The sequence below is a fragment of the Rhinatrema bivittatum genome, chromosome 15 (assembly GCF_901001135.1).
Source record: "Rhinatrema bivittatum chromosome 15, aRhiBiv1.1, whole genome shotgun sequence".
Taxonomy (NCBI): domain Eukaryota; kingdom Metazoa; phylum Chordata; class Amphibia; order Gymnophiona; family Rhinatrematidae; genus Rhinatrema; species Rhinatrema bivittatum.
Genome location: NC_042629.1, coordinates 23,014,597 through 23,040,727, shown reverse-complemented (window position 1 = coordinate 23,040,727; position 26,131 = coordinate 23,014,597).

Below are 26,131 nucleotides of genomic sequence, written 5' to 3'. Positions count from 1 at the left end.
GAGATCAGGAAGCCATTTTGCAACAAAGGTAACTGTGTCATTCCCCTCCGACTTCTCTGGTAGGCCCACAATGTGAATATTATTGCGTCTACTGCGATTTTCAAGATCTTCCGCCTTATCCTCCAAAGATTTTAATAATCAAACTGCTGCTCAGGAATGGCTTCTGTGTAAGGACAGATGAAGGCTGAGGAATTAAGGCGTGGAACTTGGACAAAGGCTCTTAAGATGCTGGACGAAGGCACTGAAATCTTGACACTTAGATGAAGATTCAGGTTTGAGTTCACGTCCAAATGAGCTCTGTGCCACAGCATACCTTACACAACCCAAGGGTTGGTCACGGACCATGCCGTCCTACTGCATGCCCTACATAACCCGTGGGCTGGTTGCAGACCATGCCAGGGGGCGGAGCAAGCTCTGGACTAAGACTTGGACATAGACAGAAGCCAGAGAATCACTTAGAACATGACTTGGAATGAGGAACATGACTTGGAACAAGATTAGGCATGAGGAACAAGATAATCCACTGGCTGGACAAGCTCCATGAGACTGGAATTAGGAACAAGACTTGGAACTATGAACTTGAAACATAGAACTTGGAACTTTAAACAAGAATGGATTCTGAGGACTTGACCCAGGAAGACGGACTTGGGGGCCAGGCCTTGAGCCAGAAGGTGCCCTACACAACTCGCCGTGGGCTGGTCACGAACCATGGTGCTGGCATGCCTAGAGGAGGGATGAAAGAGTAGCTGGAAGGCTGGAATGAGAACTGGAACATCCAGAACTTGACTGAAGACTTGGAAGATGTGACATCAGGAACAAACAAAGTCCTGACATCAGGAGCTGAAGATGCAGGAGCCATCAAGAGACCAGGAATGTGGAACATGGAATAAAGAACACTGAGGAGCTCCCACAAAGAATAAGAAGACATTGAAGAAGCATGGATCACAAGAGGGAACTCCAGGAGCAAGCAAATCCTTGCGAAGGCAAAGCTGAACTGGCAGAGAAGCCCTTCTATAGGGCTGCTGTGAAACATCATCAGGAAGGCCACAGGGCTTTTCCCATTGCAGGCCATTTAAATAGCAGGGAGAGGTGCACGCGTGTGCCTAGAGGATGCTGAGTGAAGAAGAAAGTCAGCGGCAGTATTGGCAGCATTCCATTTGCAATGGAAATCCAGCATGTTGGTGGCTCAGGCCATGACGAGAACAACGTTGGCAGCATACAGCCTCAAAGAAGCAGTGGGCAGAACACCAGGCCACATCAGTGGTGGCTCCCTCTGCTGTGGCAGGCCGAGAGCAACGGCGACTACTCCAGCCCGTGCTGGAAGCAGGAACTGGTGGTGTCTTGGAGAGTCAGGAGATGAGTGAGCCGCTTATGGGCCTCCACAGGCAGCAAAATGCAACAGTACCCCCTCCTCAAGCTTCCAGCTTCAGAAGAGATGAAGGTATATTCCTAATACCAGCAAGAGAAACCGAGGGTCCAAACACAGGATCTAATGATGCTTGGTTTCAGGAACTGAAGCGAGGAACCATTCGGAACATACTGGTCAAAACATGTCTAATGCACTTGGACAAAGATATGGCTGCAAATAGAAACATAGAAACATAGAAATGACGGCAGAAGAAGACCGAATGGCCCATCCAGTCTGCCCAGCAAGCCTCACACATTTTTTCTCTCATACTTATCTGTTTCTCTTAGCTCTTTGTTCTATTCCCCTTCCACCCCCACCATTAATGTAGAGAGCAGTGATGGAGCTGCATCCAAGTGAAATATCTAGCTTGATTAGTTAGGGGTAGTAGGGGCAGTAACCGCTGCGATAAGCAAGCTACACCCATGCTTATTTGTTTTACCTAGACTATGTTGTACAGCCCTTGTTGGTTTTTTTTCTTCTCCCCTGCCGTTGAAGCAGGGAGCTATGCTGGACATGCGTGAAGTATCAGTTTTTTTCTCCCCTGCCGTTGAAGCAGAGAGCCATGCTGGATATGCATTGAAAGTGAAGTATCAGGCACATTTGGTTTGGGGTAGTATCCGCCGTAACAAGCCAGCTACTCCTCGCTTTGTGATTGCGAATCCTTTTTTTCTTCACTCCTGTCGTTGAAGCTATGCAGGATATGCGTGAAGCATCAGTTTTTTGTTTTTGTTTTTGGTTTTTTTTTCCCCTGCTGTTGAAGCAGAGAGCTATGCTGGAAATGCGTGAAGTATCAGTTTTTTTCTCCCATGCCGATGAAGCAGAGAACCATGCTGGATAAGCATGGAAAGTGAAGTATCAGGCACATTTGGTTTGGGGTAGTAACCGCCGTAACAAGCCAGCTACTCCCCGCTTTTTGAGTGCGAACCCTTTTTCTTCTCCCTTGCTGTTGTAGCAGAGAGCTCTGCTGGATGTGTGAAGTATCAGTTATTCTTCTCCCCTGTCATTGAAGCAGAGAGCTATGCTGTATATGCATTGAAAGTGAAGTATCAGGCATATTTGGTTTAGGGTAGTAACCGCCGTAACAAGCCAGCTACTCCCCTCTTTGTGAGTGCAAATCCTTTTTTCCATTACCTCTTGCTGTTGAAGCTTAGAGCGATGTTGGAGTCACAGTAAGCATGTGTATGTTTATTTAATAAGGGTATTGTGTCAATAGCCATCATTCTGGCGAGTCACCCACTCTTCATTGGCGGCCTCTTGACTTTATGGATCCGCAGTGTTTATCCCACGCCCCTTTGAAGTCTTTCACAGTTCTGGTCTTCACCACTTCCTCCGGAAGGGCATTCCAGGCATCCACCACCCTCTCCGTGAAGAAATACTTCCTGATATTGGTTCTGAATCTTCCTCCCTGGAGCCTCAAATCGTGACCCCTGGTTCTGCTGATTATTTTCCTACGGAAGAGGTTTGTCGTTGTTTTTGGATCATTAAAACCTTTCAAGTATCTGAAAGTCTGTATCATATCACCTCTGCTCCTCCTTTCCTCCAGGGTGTACATATTTAGATTCTTCAATCTCTCCTCGTACGTCATCCGATGAAGATCCTCCACCTTCCTGGTCGCCCTTCTCTGTACCGCTTCCATCTTGTCTTTGTCTCTTTGTAGATACGGTCTCCAGAACTGAACACAGTACTCCAGGTGAGGCCTCACCAAGGACCTGAACAAGGGAATAATCACTTCCCTTTTCTTACTCAATATTCCTCTCTCTATGCAGCCCAGCATTCTTCTGGCTTTTGCTATCGCCTTGTCGCATTGTTTCGCTGTCTTCACATCATTAGACACTATCACCCCAAGGTCCCTCTCCTGCTCCGTGCACATCAGCCTTCCCCCCCCCATCGAGTACAGTTCATTCGGATTTCCACTCCCCATATGCATGACTTTGCACTTCTTGGCATTGAATCTCAGCTGCCATATCTTCGACCACTCTTCCAGTTTCCTTAGATCCCGTCTCATTCTCTCCACTCCTTCCGGCGTGTCCACTCTGTTGCAGATCTTAGTGTCATCCGCAAAAAGACAAACCTTACCTTCTATCCCGTCCGCAATGTCGCTCACAAAGATATTGAACAGGACCGGTCCCAACACCGATCCTTGCGGTACACCACTTAAAACCTCTCTCTCTTCAGAGAAGGCTCCATTTACCATCACACATTGTCTTCTGTCCGTCAACCAATTTGCAATCCAGGTCACCACCTCGGCACTCACTCCCAAGCTTCTCGTTTTATTCACCAGTCTCCTGTGCGGAACCGTATCAAAAGCTTTGCTGAAATCCAAGTAGATGACATCTAGTGCTCTTCCTTGATCCAATTCCTTGGTTACCCAGTCAAAAAAGTCAATCAAATTTGTCTGACAGGATCTTCCCCTGGTGAATCCATGCTGCCTCTGATCCATCAATTCTCCAGACTGTAGATAGTTCACTATTCTCTCTTTCAGCAGTGACTCCATTACTTTTCCCACCACCGAAGTGAGGCTAACCGGTCTGTAGTTGCCTGCCTCTTCCCTGTTCCCACTCTTGTGAAGCGGGACCACCACCGCTCTTCTCCAATCACTCGGCACCACTCCCGTTTCTAGGGATCTATTGAACAGGTCACACAGCAGACCCGCCAGAACATCTCTGAGCTCCCTCAATATCCTTGGATGAATCCCATCAGGCCCCATGGCTTTGTCCACTTTCAGGTTCTTTAGTTCTTCCCACACATTTTCTACTGTAAAAGGATTTTCATCTATTCCCCTTCCCTCCAGTTTCTTGTTGTTTAGAGATGGTCCTTCTCCAGGGTCTTCTTTAGTGAACACAGAGCTGAAGTATTCGTTTAATATTTCTGCCATTTCTTCGTCTCTCTCCACACATTGATCATTACCACCTTTCAATTTCACTATACCACTTTGGACCTTTCTCTTTTCGCTGATGTATCTGAAAAATGTTTTGTCACCATTTTTTATCTCCTTGGCAATCCTCTCTTCTGCTTGACTCTTTGCCAACTTGATTAATTTCTTTGTCTCCCTCAGTTGATACAAATATTCTTCTTTGTGCTCCTCCCTTTGGGATCCTTTATATTTCTTGAATGCTGTTCTTTTAGCTTTAATTTTGTCAGCCACCTCCTTTGAGAACCAGATAGGTTTCAGTTTTCTTTTGCTTTTCTTTACATTGCCTTGGTGATTGCTCCTTTTAGATTGGTCCACTGCTGATCCACATCTCTCTCGTTCTCCCATCCTTTAAGTTCTTCCTCCAGGTAGTTCCCCATTTCCTCAAAGTCTGGTTTTTGAACTGTAAAACTCGGGTCTTTGTGGTTCTTTTCCCTATTCTTTTAGTGATATTAAACCATACCGTTTGATGATCACTGCTGCTGAGGTGGGCGCCCACCTGGACATCTGAGACATTATCTGCATTAGTGAGCACTAAGTCGAGTATAGCTCCTTCTCTCGTGGGTTCCAACACCATTTGTTTGAACAAAGATACTTGCATGGCATCCACTATCGCTCTACTATTTTTAGTTTCTGCAGATGGGATTTTCCAGTCTACATCTGGCATATTAAAGTCTTGGACAAAGACACAACCATGGAAATGACTGAAGGCACAGATTTAGGCTATAGCATCTTGGAATACTGGTCCAAATTCTTAGGTTCTCACATGAACATTACCGGAAGGAGGATCAAATTAATTTACTGTCCACAAACTACTTGAGTACTGACGGTGATTAATTTGAGGATCCTTCTGTGACTAGGGTTGCTGTTGGACCGATAAAGTCTGTGGATACACTGCTTTGGGCAGTCATTGTTGGTTGGGTAAGCAGTACTTTAAATAAATAAATAAGCACCCACTGACTTTAGTCAGAGTTTTCAAAGTAAACTTGATGCACGTTAACTCTGCAATGAAAATTCTTGAGTTATGCGGTATAACTTTCTGCATATACATTTATGCATATACTTCCAAAAACTGTGTGTTTTCCCTGTCCCCAACTCTGCCCCTTTGGAATGCCAACCATTTGTGGAGAAAAGTAGGTGTGAAATTGTGTTTCACGCATACTTTTCCTTGCAAATCTCCTGGCTGTTTTCAAAAGGTGATTTGAATCCTTTAAATTGTTGCAAACCTCACTTATTTACTGTGAGTTTGGGTTTAGCATTTTCGGGAATTGCTTTTTTTTTTTTTTTTTTTTAACTCATGGGTAGCTTATTTTTGGACTTTTTTTTCCCTTACTTTTTTGGGGGTTTGATGGGCAGGACTTGTGGGCTGCTGTTTCTGTCCCCTATTATTGGCTGCTGCTGCTGAGTCTGGATAGCATTCAAAATGTTAAATTTGAAAATAAAGATTTTGCCGTACCTTTGCGTAGCAAACGAAGGATGCTAACTGTGAGGCTCATGTACTATTGCAAGATAAATTTTGCAAAGTCTGACCTTTTTGCATGAGAACCCAAATGTTTGATACTTCGTGCTATGTTCCATTTTAGCACCAACTTAGGAAAGATTGTTTTTTCAGCTTTGCAAAACGTAAAAATTTCACGCATATTTCTATGCATGCAAAATTTCAAATTTATAGTCTGCTGCTGTGTTGCAAAATTATGCGAAGCTGCTTATGAACTGTTAGTATGTGATAAACCATGTGCAAAGTTTGCTTTATAGAACTTTTTTGCCAAACCATTAACTCACTGAGGTGTAATTATTTGTTTTGTGAAGTTCTTGTGCTATTTCTACTGAGCTTATTCACATGGGTAGAAAAATAGCACAGGAAAACTTAAATAATGAGCACAAAGAGACATCCTTTAGTACATGAGCTTCCTTGCATGAAAGGGTTGGCTTTTAATATTCACTGTGGAAGAAATACTGGGAATGCTGAAGCGATTCAATGAAAATATGCATCGTGACAATGCTGACAATACAGAGGGTGAAGAAGTACTGGCTGCTGTCATTGATGTCGGTCTTTGTTTTAATTAACTGTGAGAGGTATGACAATTTTTTCCTCCATTTCACTCCCAAAAAGTATTTTTTAAATATTTTCTGTGTATAAATGCTTTCTAATAAAAGTAGTTTAAATCTCATGTGTCTTGAGCTTGTTTTTTTGGCAAAGCACGCTTGTTCTTTCATAACTACCTGGCAACATTTGAAAATGACCCCCCATAAAGATCCAATTGGTTCATTCAGTCTGCCCAATTGAGGTTCTTCCTCTCCGATTCTCTACCACTTCAGTTAGATGAGCAATGACCATATACATCTCCATACTTAAACCTACCCCACCTCCGCCCTAACTCTCTTAACGGACCTCTCAACCCTGTTATTCGTGCCCTGGCCTCTACCACCTCCAGTGGTAGGCTGTTTCAGGCTTTCTTGCCTTCTTTGATTCTTACAAGAGCAATATTTTATCCAACACCCAGGACCCGCCCCCTTCCATGCTGATGATGTGTGCATTTATTAGACCAAAACAAATCTGGATTCACCTAACTGCTTTGGTGACTCTAGATAACATGTCTCCAGGACTGCGATGATACATTTGGATGTCTGCTCTGTCAACATTTAACGTGGCCCAACTCCATAGAAACTGATAACAAAATGGCCTCAAATAAAAGAAAAATGTTGGGATTACTACCTGATAATCCCCTTTTCCTTAGTGTAGACAGATGGACAGTACAAATGGGATAGTATCCGTGTGCTAGCAGTTGGAGACGGATCTGACGTCAGCACGGGGGCGTATATATCCCCACAGGAAGCGTAGCTATTCAGTAATCTTCCTTGCAAAAGCTGTTAGAGATGTGTGTACTGACGCTCAGTTAAAAAGTGAAACAGGATTCCCCTGACCGATTGATAGTAGCTGGAGACTGCCAGCATTCCCAACCGGAAGGCGTGGACACCTGGTAGAGTGTACGCTCTTATGGAAACAGATGACATGGCTTACCTTGAATTGGTGATACCCATGTACGCAGGCAGCAGGGCGGGATGCTGAGTCCATCTGTCTACACTAAGGAAAAGGGGATTATCAGGTAGTAATCCCAACATTTCCTGGCGTGTAGCCAGATGGACTCAGTACAAATGGGATGTACCAAAGCTTTACTCCCCACCTGGGCGGGAGGCTGCCTGAGGCCCATGTAACACCGCCCTGGCAAATGCTGAGTCCTCCGTGGCCTGGACATCCAGATGGTAGAATCTGGAAAAGGTATGGAGGGAGGACCACGTCGCTGCTTTACAGATTTCCGCAGGCGAGAGCATCCTGGATTCCGCCCAGGATGCCGCTTGAGCTCTGGTAGAATGTGCCTTGACTTGTAGAGGCGGGGACTTTCCAGCCTCAACATAAGCTGTCCGGATAACTTCTTTAATCCAGCGGGCGATGGTGGGCCGAGAGGCCGCTTCACCTTGTCTCTTCCCGCTGTGCAGGACGAACAGATGGTCCGTCTTTCGTAGGTCTTGTGTAAGTGCCAAATATCTGGGCAGCAATCTGCCAATGTCGAGATGGCGCAATAAACGCCCTTCTTCAGATTTTTTCAGCCCCGCCGTGGTAGGCAGGGATATAGTCTGATTAAGATGAAACTGTGAAACTACCTTAGGTAGAAAGGAGGGAACCGTACGAAGATGGATAGCCTCTGGAGTGATTCTGAGAAAGGGATCACGGCAGGACAGTGCCTGTAACTCGGAGATGCGGTGTGCCGAACACACCGCCAGCAAGAATACCATCTTCAAGGTGAGAGAACGAAGAGACAGGCCCCGAAGGGGTCTGAAGGTGGATCCTGCGAGGAAATCCAAAACAAGGTTGAGGTTCCACAAAGGTACAGGCCACTTCAGTGGCGGACGAATATGCTTGACTCCCTGCAGGAAGCGAGAAACATCCTGGTGCTTGGCGATGGTCTTGCCATCCCTCCTGGGACCATAGCAAGACAGCGCAGCCACCTGAACCTTGATGGAGCTGAGGGAGAGACCCTTCTGAAGTCCATCCTGCAGGAAATCCAACACAATAGGGATTGTGGTTGCATGTGGATTGGTGCCGTGAGTGTCGCACCATGCTTCAAATACTCTCCAGATCCGGATGTATGTGAGGGATGTGGAAAACTTGCGAGCTCGGAGGAGGGTATCAATCACGGGCTCCGAGTAACCCCTTTTCTTCAATCTAGCCCTCTCAAGGGCCATACCGTAAGAGAGAATGAAGCCGGATCCTCGTGAAGAATGGGACCTTGATGTAGAAGGTCCCGAAGCGGAGGCAGGGGAAGGGGCTCCCCTGCCAGAAGTCTTCTCATGTCCGCGTACCAGGGTCTTCTTGGCCAGTCTGGCGCCACTAGAAGGACTAGGCCCCGGTGTCTCTGAATCTTGCGGATGACAGCGCCTAGCAGAGGCCATGGAGGAAAGGCGTACAGTAGAGTCCCCGGAGGCCATGGCTGAACCAGGGCATCGATTCCGTGTGAGCACGGGTCGCGCTTGCGGCTGAAGTATCTGGGTACTTGAGCAGTGGATTTGTCCGCCAGTAAATCCATGTCCGGCAACCCCCAATGATCCACGATCATCTGGAAGGCCGTGGGTGAGAGCTGCCACTCTCCCGGATTTAGGCTTTCTCTGCTGAGGAAGTCTGCTGTGGTATTGTCCTTCCCGGCAATGTGGACGGCGGAGATGTCCTGAAGATTCACCTCTGCCCAAGTCATCAGAGGGGCGATCTCCAGAGATACTTGTCGGCTTCTGGTTCCGCCCTGACGGTTGATGTAGGCCACCGTGGTGGCGTTGTCGGACATCACTCTGACTGCTCTGTTCTGCAGTCTGTGGGCAAATTGAAGGCATGCCAGGCGGACAGCCCGGGCCTCTAGACGGTTGATGTTCAATACCGACTCTTCTCTGTTCCACCGCCCTTGTGCGGTGAGTTCTTCGCAGTGTGCGCCCGAGCCACTGAGGCTGGCATCCGTGGTGAGCAAGATCCACGTGGGTGAGGACATCTTCGATCCCCTGCTCATGTGGTTGGACTGCAACCACCACCGTAGCTGGATCCGCACTCGGGCTGGTAGAGGTAGGTGCGTGGAGTAGGTCCATAGACGGGGGCTCCAGCGAGAGAGCAGGGCGTGTTGTAGAGGTCTCATATGGGCCCTCGCCCAAGGCACCACTTCCAGGGTGGATGCCATGAGACCAAGAACCTGCAGATAATCCCAGGCTGTAGGTCGACTGGCTTCCATCAAATACTGGATACGCTGCTGAAGTTTCAACGTTCTCTTGGTAGTGAGACTGACCGTGTCCGCCCGGGTGTTGAACTGTACTCCCAGGTATTCCAGTGACTGGGAAGGCTGTAAGCAGCTCTTGCTGAGGTTGATAACCCAGCCCAGGCTTTCCAGAAGGGCTGTCGGTGGTCTGAAGGCTCTCCTCTCGAGACTTCGCCCTGATCAGCCAGTCATCTAGGTAGGGATGGACCAGAATTCCTTCCCGCCTGTAGTCTTGGAAAGCACGCTCAACTAGCGTGCAGGCACTCCAAACTGCTTTGGAGACGGAAATTACTGAATAGCTACGCTTCCTGTGGGGATATATACGCCCCCGTGCTGACGTCAGATCCGTCTCCAACTGCTAGCACGCGGATACTATCCCATTTGTACTGAGTCCATCTGGCTACACGCCAGGAAACTTTAAATTACATTTGGAAGGAAGTAACAGATAATGTTGAGCAGGTGCTTCTGTAGTTCCACATATGTGATAAAGTCAGATAAAAGAAAAAAAGCTGTAACTATCATTAAAATCATCCATTGTACCTGAAGACTGGAGGATAGCAAATGTAACCCCAATATTTAAAAAGGGCTCCAGGAGCGATCCGGGAAACTACAGACCGGTTAGCCTGACTTCAGTGCCCGGAAAAATAGTGGAAAGTGTTCTAAACATCAAAATCACAGAACATATAGAAAGACATGGTTTAATGGAACAAAGTCAGCATGGCTTTACCCAGGGCAAGTCTTGCCTCACAAATCTGCTTCACTTTTTTGAAGGAGTTAGTAAACATGTGGATAAAGGTGAACCGGTAGATATAGTATACTTGGATTTTCAGAAGGCGTTTGACAAAGTTCCTCATGAGAGGCTTCTAGGAAAAGTAAAAAGTCATGGGATAGGTGGCGATGTCCTTTCGTGGATTGCAAACTGGCTAAAAGACAGGAAACAGAGAGTAGGATTAAATGGGCAATTTTCTCAGTGGAAGGGAGTGGACAGTGGAGTGCCTCAGGGATCTGTATTGGTACCCTTACTGTTCAATATATTTATAAATGATCTGGAAAGAAATAACACGAGTGAGATAATGAAATTTGCAGATGACACAAAATTGTTCAGAGTAGTTAAATCACAAGCAGATTGTGATAAATTGCAGGAAGACCTTGTGAGGCTGGAAAATTGGGCATCCAAATGGCAGATGAAATTTAATGTGGATAAGTGCAAGGTGATGCATATAGGGAAAAATAACCCATGCTATAATTACACAATGTTGGGTTCCATATTAGGTGCTACAACCCAAGAAAGAGATCTAGGTGTCATAGTGGATAACACATTGAAATCGTCGATGCAGTGTGCTGCGGCAGTCAAAAAAAGCAAACAGAATGTTGGGAATTATTAGAAAAGGAATGAATAAAACGGAAAATGTCATAATGCCTCTGTATCGCTCCATGGTGAGACCGCACCTTGAATACTGTGTACAATTCTGGTCGCCGCATCTCAAAAAAGATAATTGCGATGGAGAAGGTACAGAGAAGGGCTACCAAAATGATAAAGGGAATGGAACAACTCCCCTATGAGGAAAGACTAAAGAGGTTAGGACTTTTCAGCTTGGAGAAGAGACGACTGAGGGGGGATATGATAGAGGTGTTTAAAATCATGAGAGGTCTAGAACGGGTAGATGTGAATCGGTTATTTACTCTTTCGGATAGTAGAAAGACTAGGGGGCACTCCATGAAGTTAGCATGGGGCACATTTAAAACTAATCGGAGAAAGTTCTTTTTACTCAACGCACAATTAAACTCTGGAATTTGTTGCCAGAGAATGTGGTTCGTGCAGTTAGTATAGCTGTGTTTAAAAAAGGATTGGATAAGTTCTTGGAGGAGAAGTCCATTACCTGCTATTAAGTTCACTTAGAGAATAGCCGCTGCCATTAGCAATGGTAACATGGAATAGACTTAGTTTTTGGGTACTTGCCAGGTTCTTATGGCCTGGATTGGCCACTGTAGGAAACAGGATGCTGGGCTTGATAGACCCTTGGTCTGACCCAGTATGGCATTTTCTTCTGTTCTTATGTTCTTATAACATTGTATAAATAGATTATCTTGTGGACAATCCTTACTGCACCACTGGAGTTGTATAAAAGGAGACCCTATTTCTTTTTTTAGTTTCCATAAAGCTCCGCATAGGAGAGGCACATGTAATGGATGCACATGCTTTTTCAGGAGGGCTCCATGGACAGCGTGTATGAGCCGGCACAAGAACCTCGAGATTTGAAAGCCGGCACGGACAGCATGGCTAGCAGCCCATTCAGCAGTTTTATGAAACTTGGACCTACAGACAGATCAATCTCTTTGGTAAGCCAGAAGATATCTCCAGACCACTGCAGTACACATTTCCCTTTCTCCCACTGTTTTTGCTGCATACAACTGTTTTCTTTCTTGTTGTGTCTCTTCTTGTGAAAATGAATGGTGGCTGTTAGCAGAGAAAGCTATAGTATGGCTACGCTCCTAGAACGACAGGGACTGCTTGCAGCTGAACACTGACCCTCCACGTCAGGTATAAATTGCCTTTCCATAGCAGTTTCGCACCCCTCTTCTCCTCCCACAGCTCATACTCTTTCCTCACATTAGGTGGCAGGGTCTCCTTCTCAGTAATGCAAGAAATCCGCCAGAGGTGGCGAGTCTCCTCCTTTAACAGCAGGCTATCAATATTTTCTGTTCTCTGATTACAATAATGTAGTTTCTTTGCATGCTTGCTTTCTGTGGCTTGTGTCTGGGGTTTATTTTCCTTCTCGGCACTGGCAGGTGGTTAGAAGTCTAGGGCACAGGATTTAAAGGCTCAGTTTTCAAACAACTTTGGGAGGTAGGTTAATGAATTGCCCCTTCGAAAGCCCTATTAGGACTGAGTGCCTAAAAAGTAGGTGGCTGCAGAGAAAGAAAGTTTCAACGCTTAGCACTGATTTTCAGTACTAGGAAGTCAGTTTTCAAAAAGGGCTCAGCTCCTAAATTAGGTTCTCAAATTTAGGAGGCCATTCATTTGATCTTAGTTGGATAGAAAACCAAAAAAGAGGCTAATGACTAAAAATAGAAATTCAAAAAGACAAAGAATATATAATACATAAAATATATTTATTTATTTTATTTATTTAAAGTTTTTCTATACCGGCATTCGTGATTAAAAACCACATCATGCTGGTTTACATATAACAAGGGGGTGTGAACAAAAAACGGAATATAAACAAGTGCAAAGAGTTCATAAAGTTACATTACAACAAGGATCATATAACTGGGGAGAGAATTAGAGTAAGATAACCAAGCAGTTAGGATTAACTATTTACATTATATTGTGAAGTCTCTTATAAGATGTTGCTGTCATTCAATTGGGATATATGTCTAAGTAAGCAAATATATGTCTAAGTAAGCAAATAAAATAAACTATACAAAATATATATTAGTAAAGGCATGTCAACAAGTCAATAAATATGTATTTTAATAATCATGGATAAAACCATACAGCACATTAAATAAATAAATTCAACAGCCCAAATGAATCACATAAATAAAATGCAACGATCGAAGACAATAAAGATGAAAAACATACAGAACAATCACTGCAGGTCCCCCCACCCCCAATCAGGCAAAACTGCAAAGATTAAGTATTTGTCTATTTCTGCCCAGTTTCATATCCTCTAAGTTCCTTCGGGGCCGATGCCTTATTGGTGCAATACATCATCTGTAATGGGAGTTAATATATTTGATAACCTTAGTCTAGAAGCAGCATTCAACAAAATGTGAAGGCTCAGCCTGTTTCATTTTTTATCTTGGCTGTATGCACGCACACATACAGAAAAGCTGTTTGCAGATAACGCTGCTCATATATCTGGCATCTCACTACACTTCTTCATTTCCTACAAAGTCAATACCCACCAAAAACACAGAGCACAAGATAAACACATGGCATGAAAACCCCCCAGATGAAAATCTAGCTCCACATAATCTTTTTTTAATCTTTCCATGATACCTTTGCAAACAAATTCACTAATAAACTGCAGTTTGTAACAGGAACATGGAGACTGTGGCAAAAATACCCAAACTTGTATGTGTAAAACCTTGACTTAAATGCAGAGGCAGGTATATTTTAAAATGTGTGCATTTATTTGAAATCACCAGTTTGCCAATACCTCCACCAGTTCACCCAGTCCCATCTCTAGTTCACTGCGAATCTCCTAGTGCTTCCCTCTGAACTTCCTCCAGTTCCCAACCAAAAATAGCTGACAATAGACAAATCTGATATCCATTACGCTAGTTAATTAGCAGTGTAAAATTGTGCAAATAAGCTACTTAATGTATTTGTGCAAATGTCTTATTAAATAGAAACTTACATGCATATCTCATGGCCCCACCCTGGAACAATTCCTAGAACGCCCCTTTTTCTGCACAAGTAAATGTGTGAGTGAACCTGAAAAAACACATGTACTTTTGATGTTTATAAAATAGCATGTGCATGAGCTCAAGGAACTTACACACGTACCTCCTTTAAAAATTAATGTTTTAGGGGGCTAATTTTCAGCTATTGCAAAGTCTAAGGGTACTTTTTACTACAGATTTTACACTAATCGTTAAAGCAAAAGTATGAGCATACTTTCATTTTGAAAATTACCTTGGTAAATCTACCCACACACATGTACACCTACTAATATGTATGGCTAGTTTCCCAAAGGAATTTACATGTATACTTTTTAAAAGTAAAAAGTATTGGGTGAATTTTCAAAACATTACGCCCATAAAAATGAGTATATATGCATAAGTAGCCTCTACTAGCACATTCAATATTTTATAAAATTTGAAAATAGATGCATATTTTCACTTTCACATGTACACATATGCACATAAAAAAGTAGCGGTCTGGGGCATTCCTAGGTGGAGCCAATACTTATGCACATATCTTGCCAATTTATTTGCCTGATTTTACACCTGCTAATTATCTGGCATAAGTGATATTAAATAGAGATGTGAATCGTGTGCCCGATCGTCTTAACGATCGGGTTCGACTGGAGGGAGAAAAAAAATCTGATTGCTGGAGATGTGAATCGGAATCGGTTCCGATTCACATCGTTAATTTTTTTTTAGTGAGGCCCGACCCTTTAAAATTGACCCCTTACCTTCCCCACCCCCCCCCCCAAAACTTTTACGAGTACCTGGTGGTCCAGTGGGGGCGCGGGGACCGATCTCCCACTCTCGGGCCATCGGCGCCATTTTGACTGCCACTCAAAAATGGCGCCGATGGCCCGATTAAAAAAAAAACCACCCGACCCTTTAAAGATGACCCCTTAACTTCTCCCACCCTCCCGATCCCCCCAAAACATTTTTAAATTACCTGGTGCTCTAGTGGTGGTCCCAGGAGCGATCTCCCGTTCTCGGCCGTCGGCTGCCACTCATAAAGATGGCACCGATGGCCCTTTGCCCTTACCATGTGACAGGGTATCCGTGCCATTGGCCGGCCCCTGTCACATGGTAGGAGCACTGGATGGCTGGCGCCATCACTAACACTAACGAGAGTAACGATTTTTCACGATAAATCGTGAAAATTTCTATTGTATCACGCACTGTACCGATTTTTGACGATTTAAAAAATATCGGACGATTTTTTTAAATCGTCAAAAAACGATTCACATCCCTAATATTAAACGTGTTTATTGTGCAGGTCTGACTGGGTGGGAGGTCTGTGTAAACCGGGTAAGTTCAGGCTGAAAAAAACAGGAAGGTCTCGATGATCTGGAGGAGGACTGGGTGACGTGGTGGACTCATTGGTAATACTGGTTATTTCTTTGACATGTACATGTTTTAAAATTGGCGAGTAAGCCCTATTAACGTAGCCCACCTGGAATTGACTAGGGATGGAGTTTTTTTCTGTTGCTGGACCACCTTTCTGGAACTTTCTTCTGGACCAGCGGTTCTCAACCAGTGTGTCACCAAGCACACGCAGGTGTGTTGCCACATGTCCTGGTCCCCCGCTGGTCCAGCTGCTCCCCCTGCAAATTCTTCTTCTGCCCAGGATATCGGAACGTGGCAAGATAGCTTGAGTCCATGGCACTAGCAGCGTGGTCTCTTCTTCCTGCCCCCATGGCCCGGAAGAGGAAGTGGTGAGCAGCGGCCGTGCACGCAGGAAGACGAGACCATGGTAAGTTACAAGTGCATTCAGCATTGGCCTGGCGCGAAAAGAGGAACAACGTGAGCCCCCATGGCCGATGGGACTCCTTTCTCAAGGCCAGGAGGGTTGGAAGAGAAGGAGGTTTCTGCTGTCGCCATTTGTTCTTTAGAGGGGGAGAGAGAGGGAGTGAGTGAGCATGTGTGTTTGAGACAGCATGTATGAAAGTGTGTGATTGAGAGCCTATGAGGTGTGTGTGAGAGAAAGAGAGCAAGAGCATGTATGTGTGTGATTGAGAAGCTGTTTGTGTGAAAGTGTGTGTGTGTGTGAATGAGATCCTATGGGGCAGATTTTAAAAGGTACGCACGCAGCCTACATTTGTGCACGCTACCCAGCGCGCACAAATGTATGCCCGATTTTATAACATGCGTGCGCAGCTGCGCGCATGTTATAAAATCAGGGGTCGGCACGCGCAAGGGGGTGCACACTAGTGCACCTTGCGCGTGCCAAGCCCTCGGGGAGACCAGCTGGCTTTCCCCATTCCCTCCTCCACCTTCCACTCCCTTCCCCTACCTGTCCTGCCCCCAGCCCGAAACCCCCCACCCCCCGTACCTTTATTTCACAAGTTACGCCTGCGCGCACCAGCCAACTGCTGGCGTGCAATTCCCCAGCCCAGCGGCTGTGGAGAGGCCTCTGGCCATGGCCCCGCCTGGCCCATTTTTTCAAGCCCTGGGACTTACACGCATCCCGGGGCTTTATGCGCGCCGCCGGGCCTTTGAAATTAGGCCCGGCGTGCGTAGGGCTTTGAAAATCTGCCCCTATGTGTGTAAGTGAGAGAAAGGGACACAGCATATATGTAAGTGTGTGATTGAAAGCGTGCATGTGTTTAAGTGTAAGAAAGACAGCATGCGAGTCAATGTGTGATTAAGAACCTATGTAAGTGAGAGAGCATGTGTATATATGTGTGACTGAGAGCAGTAGAAAAGGACCGCAAGACTCATCTGCATACTGCTCCCAGCATCCCATGGGAGAGGACTCTAGAAATCACAGCAAGCGATCCAGGCTTTGAACTCTATAGCCCCAGCATCTAAAGGTCCCGCATCCTTTGCAGTAGAAGAGGACTGGAAGGCTCATCTGCATACTGCTCCCAGAATCCCCCAGGAAAGGACTCCAGAGGTCACAGTAAGCGATCCAGGCTTTGAACTCCACAGCCCCAGCTTCCAGAGGCGCTGCACTCTTTGCAGTAGAAGAAAAGTGGAGCCCAGGCTGTGGGGGAAGTTGGAGAGCCCAGGCCGCTGGAGAGGTTAACGTTATTGCCGAATCCTGCAAAGATTACTTTAAGCTCTCTTTGGATAGCAATTAAATCACTTGAAACAGTGATTGTGAACTTGACTCAGATTACTCTGCAGTCAACACAGCATTTCTTAAACTTAGAAAATGCAATATCTACTAATAAAACAAATTTGGAAGAACTTGAAACCCAAATGGTAAATTTAGAAGTATTTCAACAAAAATTTGCAAGAACAGATCTAATGAGAAAAAACTGGAATTTATTGAAAATTCTTTAAAATACTTAAACCTTCGAATTCTCAATTTTCCCCAGAAGAAAATGATACCCCCACTGTGACTCCAACATCGCTCTAAGCTTCAACAGCAAGAGGAAATGTGGAAAAAAGGATTTGCACTCACAAAGAGGGGAGTAGCTGGCTTGTTACAGCGGTTACTACCCCAAACCAAATAAGCCTGATACTTCACTTTCAATGCATATACAGCATAGTTCTCTGCTTCAACGGCAGGGGAGAAGAAAAAAGGATTCGCACTCACAAAGCGGGGAGTAGCTGGCTTGTTACAGCGGTTACTACCCCAAACCAAATGTGCCTGATACTTCACTTTCGATGCATATCCAGCATGGCTCTCTGCTTCAACGGCATGGGAGAAAAACTGATACTTCACGCATAAAAACCCTAAATAAATAAATAAATAAATAAATAAATAAATAAATAAATATCTATCCAGCATAGCTCTCTGCTTCAACGGCAGGGGAGAAGAAAAACAACCAATAAGGGCTGTATAACATAGTCTGGGTAAAACAAATAAGCATGGGTGTAGCTTGCTTATTGCGGCGGTTACTACCCCTACTACCCCTAACTAATCAAGCTAGATATTTCACGTGGATGCAGCTCCATCACTGCTCTCTACATTAATGGTGGGGGTGGAAGGGAAATAGAACCAAGAGCTAAGAGAAACAGATAAGTATGAGAGAAAAAATGTGTGAAGCTTGCTGGGCAGACTGGATGGGCCGTTTGGTCTTCTTCTGCCGTCATTTCTATGTTTCTGTGTTTCTATATGTTTAAGTAATATTTAATTCAGATTCTCAAGATGCCTCAACATGCACTACCTGTGTTTTCTAATGTTTACTGTCTTCCTTCAAGAACTACTTCAGTTATACCTATTGGAAATGAACCAGTGGAAGACGCTCTAAATCTGACTGAAATTCTTGAAACGAAGTTGGAAACTGTGATACCATTAAGATCAACATTACATGTGTCATTTGTATTTTCTTCAGACCGTGATGCGGTTCTGCATCTATTTTTTCGACACCACTTGGAAATTTTCCATGGAGAAAAAAATCTGGATTTATCTGGACTTGGCTAGAATAACACAGAAAGAAGAAAGAATTTTCTTGCAATGAAAACAGAATTGGAAACCATTGGGGCTAGATTCCTACTTACATTTCCTTGCAAATGCGAAGTTATATACCTAAATCACAAATATGTTTTTTTTTAAGTTTCTCAACTCCGGATGTTCTTGGACTCTCATACCCCAGTGTCCACAGCAATTGGTTAGGAGATTTAGGGCCTCATTTTCCAATATCGCATTGGTATCGCATGTGATACCAAAAAGGGGTGTACCTTATGCTAATAAGCATGTGTATCGCAAATTGCGATATCAGCTATGCAAAAGGCTGTTATCGCAAGTTGCACTATTTGCCCAATTTGGGCTACATTGCCAGTATATATCGCGGTTCACGATGTTTCCGGACAGGCCTGTTTCAGTATGCTGCAGGCTGAGAGAGAGAGAGAGAGAGAGAGAGACTTGCTATAGTGCCTCCTCCCTAGACAGGTATTTGTAACCCTATGGGAGGCCCACCTAGTAACTCAAGGTGAGGGTTAAGTATTAGTGTAGGGGGTTAGGGGCCACTTTGCCATTCAACGTGAGATGTACGAACAGAACAGTGGTCTCTTGTGAAGATTTGCTGGCCTTCGGAGTGAAGAAACTCACTCCAAGATGAGATTTGTGCAATGTTCTCTCCACCTAGCTTGATGGACTCTCTACCTGGGTAACAACAAGCTAGGTGGAGAGAACATTGCACAAATCTTCACAAGAGACCACTGTTCTGTTCGTACATCTCACGTTGAATGGCAAAGTGGCCCCTAACCCCCTACACTAATACTTAACCCTCACCTCGAGTTACTAGGTGGGCCTCCCATAGGGATACAAATACCTGTCTAGGGATGAGGCACTATCTCTCTCTCTCTCTCTCCCTGCAGCATACTGAAACAGGCCTGTCCGGAAACATCGTGAACCGCGATAAACCTTTACCGGCCTCTAGCGCACAACGTAATGCAAATGAAAGAGGTGTAGTTATTGGCCGTGTTAGGAGCCGCGCTAACACTGCGGCTGTTTCGCGGCACATGATAAATCCTCCCTACTTGACATTTGCTCCGCCCCCTGAATACAAAATTAAAAATTTGCATTCGCAAATCGCGTTAACGGCTGTTAGCGCGATTTGCGGAATTATCACCAGCGGTAACTCCTTGGAAAATGAGGCCCTTAGAATGGAACTAGATGTAGCCTCTCATTATAATGTTGTATTGGATCCTAGTGTTCCACTAGTCTTCTTTTCCGCTTATTTGCATTAACTCTCCCCACATTTCTTGATGATACAGATATTTGCTTGTGTTACATTAACAAATTACTATATGTATTACAAATATATCTGTACACTATTACTGTTTGTTGCATTTTTTGAAAATGCATAGATTTTTTTATCCTTATTATTTTAATTATTTGGTCTTTGTGTCTGCTGTTTTGAAATATTTTATTGGTGTCTGGAAATTTTTCATCTGAGTTTTTAATTATTGGATATTCCACTCATCAGCTGTTTTGAAATAATCTGTTCTTTTTGTTAGTATGGTTTTACTGCCATTGATTTTATATTTCTTTAGTTTGTTTTATGAGGACAGGCGATGTTTCTCTTTTTCCTTTGTTGCACTGCATACAGAGTTTCTGGCTTGTTGCGGATTCTGGTTCAGTTTTTGTCTGCACGTTTCAAGTTATGCTTTATGGCTCTTTTTTCTTTGTTAGGTGAGGGTCAGCACATGTGATTTAGGTGAGGTTTTCTGCTGGCGTGTAGTTTCTGTGTAGGGCTCTATAGCAGCCTGCCTTGTTCCATTTTCCTAACAGGAGGTGTGTTGGTGGTTTAAGCCCTTTTCTTAGGTAAGCTGATTACTATTTGAGTGCTGGAAGTTGGTGCTATTCTGGTATGGGAGGTTTACAAATGTATGTAATTTCTGTTCAGACAGAGTACATATGTTTCCCTTGTGTTATTCTTAACAATAAAAGTAATACCGGGCCTTTATTTTTTATTTCCGCTGAGGATTGTAATGAGCAGTGTGTCACACATGTGAGTGTTGTCTATCAGGTGGTTCACGATGGGAAAAAGGTTGAGAACAACTGTTCTGGACCACTGAATGAATCAATGCCTTCAGAGAAGCCTATTCACTCAGGCATTCAGTTTCCTGTTAGGCAATCTTTGAGTCTTGGAACTGTAGTGCAATGTCTAACTTTCAGTACTTCTAAAGCAGTTTTGTTTTTTTTTTTGCAGGATCTTTATTTGGTCCTTGTATTATTTTATTTTATTATGTATGTTTTGGTCTACTTTGTAATCCACTTGGAACCTTTTTCAGTGTGATGAAGCAGATAATGTTTTAATAAAATTCAAATACTTTACTTTTGCATGTAAAATACAAAAGCAAATATTTTTAAAATAGGAAAAGTACGTATATTCAATGCCATGATATACATGGCTTTAACACACTGCATGAATTCATGTGTTTTTTTATAATACGCATGTATGTGATATGCACTGGTTATAAAATACCACGATAAAACTATGCATGGCCATATATGTGCATATATGCTGCCACACACAGATGTTTGAAAGTTATCCTACCTAAGTGTAAATCCAATTCTGCCCAGACTCTACCCTCTGGAATTCCTCTCCGATATTCAAGAAAACTACACATGTACACTTAGTACAGGTATATTATTTCCCCCATTTTGGGCATACAGTTTTACAAGAGGACAGTTAGGCAGGTAAAGTACTATTTTATCCATATAAATGCCTTTTAAAATTACCTTCCCTAAAAATATAATTTGTTGTAGCATCTTCAGAGAAAATGAATCTCCTACTTAACATTCCCAAATGTAATTAAATTTTTACGCCATGTTGGATGAGAGAAGATATTTTATGCACTGCACCTTCTGAGTAATAATGCTGTCTAATTGCAGAGCCTAGCTCTTACTCAATTAGTCTGGAATCAAAACTGAAAGTGGTTATAGAAAATCATCTCCAATCAATTCACCCTGCACAAATGTGCTTATTTTTCTGGGCCAGATAAAGCAAAGCAAATGGGATTTACTCTCAGTTTACAGCAGAAAACCCAGGACTTTAATAAGAGCAAATTGCTATCAAACTGAACACTAATAAAACCATGGCCTCATTTCAGTGTTCAAAATCCTACTGGTAGATGTTTCAAGATCCACGAAGACAGACGATGGAAGAACTGATTGATCTGGTTTGATTTCATCCCCACCGTACAGTTTGCTTATGACATGATACCTTTTGCAAATGTGTTGCCTTGATTTAAAGATGTAAAATGGGTATGCAAAGTAATAAGCATCAAAGTACTACATGCCTTGTGATGTTTTATGGTTAAACCCCAAAAAGTACTCAAAAGCTCCTACGCATGCCATAGAGCACTAGTTTTCATCTCAGTCCTTGGGAGCGCACTGGCTAGTTTGTTTTTCAGTTTATCCATAATGAATACGCATGAAATATTTGCCTACAAGAACCGAGTTCCAATGTATGCAAATATAATTTGTTATAGTCTGAAAATCAGACCTTCTAGGACAGAGGTTCTCAACCGGTGTGTCGCCACACTTCCCGGTCCCCCGCTGACCCAGCTGCTCCCCCCTCCTCGCGCAAAATAGGTCCTCCGCCCGGGCTTAAAACGCTGATAGCCCAGGCGGAATGCGTCAGGACAGCTGGAGTCAGCGGCACCCGCATGGAGCACTGTTCGGAAATCATTGGGTGATAGGAATGGTTTTAGGTGTCGTAGTGTTAGGAGTTTGTGATATTCTTCTTTGATTTTTGTGGAGATGTGGTTCTTGAAGGAAAGTTCCTTGTCAATTATGACTCCAAGGTTTCATGCGTGGGTGACGGGGGAGATTGCTGTGTTGTAGTTCATTATGTTGAGAGGTGGCATGTTACCCTCAATATTTTTATCTTACATTTATTCAAATAATCAGAATCAGTTTTGGTCAAGTTCAAATATTTGTCATGTTGCTGGATACCTCTTATTGTTCCACTGAGAGCAGAGCTTGGACCAAGAAGCAAATTTGTGAGGATTTAAAGGTAAAGGACTTTCTACCCTGAGGGTGTATGGCAGGGCTGAGTACTGCACCCTTTCAGCAGAGCACTTTAACCACAATTTTAATTAAAATCTTTACTGATGATTACTCTGCTATATCATTTTTAATTACAGTACTAACATTAAAATGAATAATTTTTTTTCTCTCATAGATCTCTGAGCTCGGTACTGAAGCAAAGACACCGAGTTAATACTCTTGCCTGTAAAAACCAACTACCAAGCTAAAGATATTTGTAAAACAGAGACAATACCAGAACACCCCAGCTACCCACTGATCAGTTACACAAGCAGCCCTAGACTACCAGAGACTGAGTACAATACAAAATGTTAACATCATACACTCTTAATGCTCAGAAAAAGAACTCCCTCCATAAAAAGCTTCTTTAGCTTCCTACTCCGCACTCCAGGCCAGACTATGAGATGTAAGATGACCATACAGGTTCTTGCCAAAAGATTTTATACTTGCTGCAGACATGGAGAGGTGGTCCTGCACCATCTCAGCCACATTTAATACTACATTTCTGTGCATGCAGGACTGACTTGGCTTGTCTCTTTCTGACATATACCTATATGGCCACCCTAATGAAACAACTTCTAAACCTCACAGTATTAGTTATAACACAGTAAATGATGGCAGTTGCCCCATTCAGTCTGACCAGTTGACTTCCTCTATCACTCTGGGTAAAGGAACATATAAATTCCCTTAAGTCAACTACCACCAGCTCCCCTCCCCCATGCCTTTTATCTGATTCCTCAACCCTGTTCCTACCACTTCCCTCCATATCTGTCCCAAGCATGTTTAGATTCTGTTACAGTGCTGGCCTCCTACCACCTCTGCTGGCCTTATTCATTTATCTATCAATACTTGAAAAACTTGCCTTCTGGGGATCCATCAAGACCTATACTTATTATAAAACATGGCCCTCTTCCGGGTCTTGCCACTAGTTCTTCAATAATCCACGCCTACCAAAACTAGTGAAGCTGTTTTTCAAAACATTCAGTCACCCCATGCTCACTGATAAGCGCTCCGTGTGGATTACTCCAGCCTTCTTGGAAGACTGATGCAGCTGTACTGCTGCTATTAGGCTTGTAATGATGGTCACGCCATGAAAGGTTACCCCAGTCACTAGAAGCCTGGTGCAGCCATTCCACCACTCTCTGCTCACCTGTTTGGCCCTGTAAAATATCATATGACGGAGCAAAATCTCGATTGCTCTCGCTCATTACTTTACCTCTTACCACCCTCCTGTCCTTTCCGCTGCATTGTATGTCTGTCCCAAGAATGATCAATTCTGACATGATTTGGTTGTCACTTCCTCTGCCAGTCGCTATTTCGTTCAGCAATCACCTTCTCAGTAAAAAGATGTTACACTTTTTTCTTTCCCGGGTAAGTCTTTTTCAGCTAGAAGTTTAATCAAAGCCTTGGGACTTTACTAATGGTTTTCTCTGTCTGATTTCTTTAAAGAAGTTTTCTGATTTTGACAGCACAGATCCAAGAAAGAAGAGAAGGACAAAGTAAGTTACAACTATATTAAGTACAATTAATTGTTCACTTGACTTGGGACCAAATTCCCACACTGGTATAGGTGCCTGGAATATTTTTTAGTGTTCAGTTTTTTTGCCCAGAGTCAAATTCATTGTGTAACCTTATTCCTTCATTAAGCAGCAAATACGTGTGCCAGGTTAAACCAATTTTTGAAGCAGACTTACCTGCATAGGTATGACTTGAAAATGATCCTACTTGATATTTGTCGTATGTAAATTTTTCAGCAAAGTTTTCACGCATCCTTTTGAAAATCCAAAAAAGCAAATCCCTCCCCTCATCTACCCACAGGAATGCCTCCAGTCACTTGCACGTGAACAAGACGTACGTGTGTGTAAGTTTACCAGCTTACAGGCCGATACAGAAAAACGCGCGGGAGAGCCGGCGAGCGCACAGGCCACTCTCCTGGGCGTGCAATTCAGGAGGGTGGCCTATGCAAATTAGGGCCTGCGGTAAAAGGAGCGGCAGCTGTCAGCGGGTTTGACAGCCAACGCTCAATTTTTCCAGCGTCGGTTCTCAAACCCTCTGACAGCTACGGGTTCAGAAAACGGACGCCGGCATAATTGATCGTCCATCTTCCAACCCGTGGGCAGTGGGCCGATTTTTCTTTTTTTTTGTTTTTAATCTTTACTTTTTTTTTTAACTTTTGGGGCCTCCGACTTAATATCGCCATGATATTAAGTCGGAGGGTGTACAGAAAAGCAGTTTTTACTGCTTTTCTGTACACTTCCCCGGTGACGGCCGAAATTAACGCCAGCCTTTTGCAGACGTTAATTTCTGAAAGTAAAATGTGCGGCTTGGCTGCACATTTTGCTTTCTGGATCGCGTGGGAATAACTAATAGGGCCATCAACATGCATTTGCATGTTGCGGGCGCTATTAGTTTCGGGGGGGTTGGCTGCGCGTTTTAGATGCGCTATTACCCCTTACTGAATAAGGGGTAAAGCTAGCGTGTCAAAAGTACAGAGTACTGTATCGGCCTCATAGTGAGAGGGAAATTAGTAAATGCTCATTTCTGCAGGTAAAACATTGTGTTACCCATGGAAAAGCCTTTGAAAAATTACTCTCCTGAACCTGCACATGTGCAATATTGAAAAGACAGAAAAAAATCTAATTATAACATAAAAATCATCTAAACAAAAAGAAAATGTCCTCCTCTGCTGTGCAAAATACAAAGATATGAGTCACCTGCATTTCTCAGAGCTAATAGAGAAAATCTAAAACTTCCAAGAAAAGAATGAGCAGGATAAAACCTGCATCGTCCTAGGGGGAAAAGGAGGAATGATTTATTTTACTAGCTTTTGTTCACTTTGTTTATTTGTAAGGGTAAACACGTGGTTTACCCATGGATATGGCCTGCCCGCCTGGCAAGCAGGCAAACTTATATGTCCTATTCACATACTAAGGTTTACCTGGACTGAGCGAGCAGAGGCATTCCTGGCGGATGAAGATGAGCAAAGGGTTTGGGCTTGCCTGCAGACTTTTGGATTTTCAAACATCTATGCATTCATTTTTCCTCAAATTTTCCATGCATATAATAGGAGGCGTAATTGTGTGTGTGTGGGAGGGGGGGGGGGGGCGGTAAATTTGATGGGATAATTTTCAAAGTGGTCTTATATGTGTAAGTTTTGAAAACTGCTGTAACTTATGCTAGCTTTTGCCACCTAATTTAGACGGTCTGTTCGAAAATATCCATTGCCAATATATGTACAATTTGTCATGCCAATAAAGTTTCTTGCATCTGAATCTTAATCAGGAAAACCACAATAAAATAGAAAAAGAAAAAGAATCCAAAGTTACAAAACTGAAAAATAATTCAATTTTGGGAAAATTAATCACTTACAGGCCGATTCAGTAAAGTCCGCGGGAGAGCGGGCGAACGCCCACTCGCCTGTGCGCGCGATACAGTATTTAAATGAGGCCCGGCAGTAGAAATTGGCAAAAGGAGGCACTAGGGACACTAGCGCGTCCCTAGCGCCTCCTTTTGGCCCGGAGCAGCGGCTGTCAGCGGGTTTGACGGCCGACGCTCAATTTTGCCGGCATCGGTTCTCGAGTCCGCTGACAGCCACCTACCTTTGGGTAGGCGCTAATTTCTGAAAGTAAAATGTGCGGCTTGGCTGCAAATTT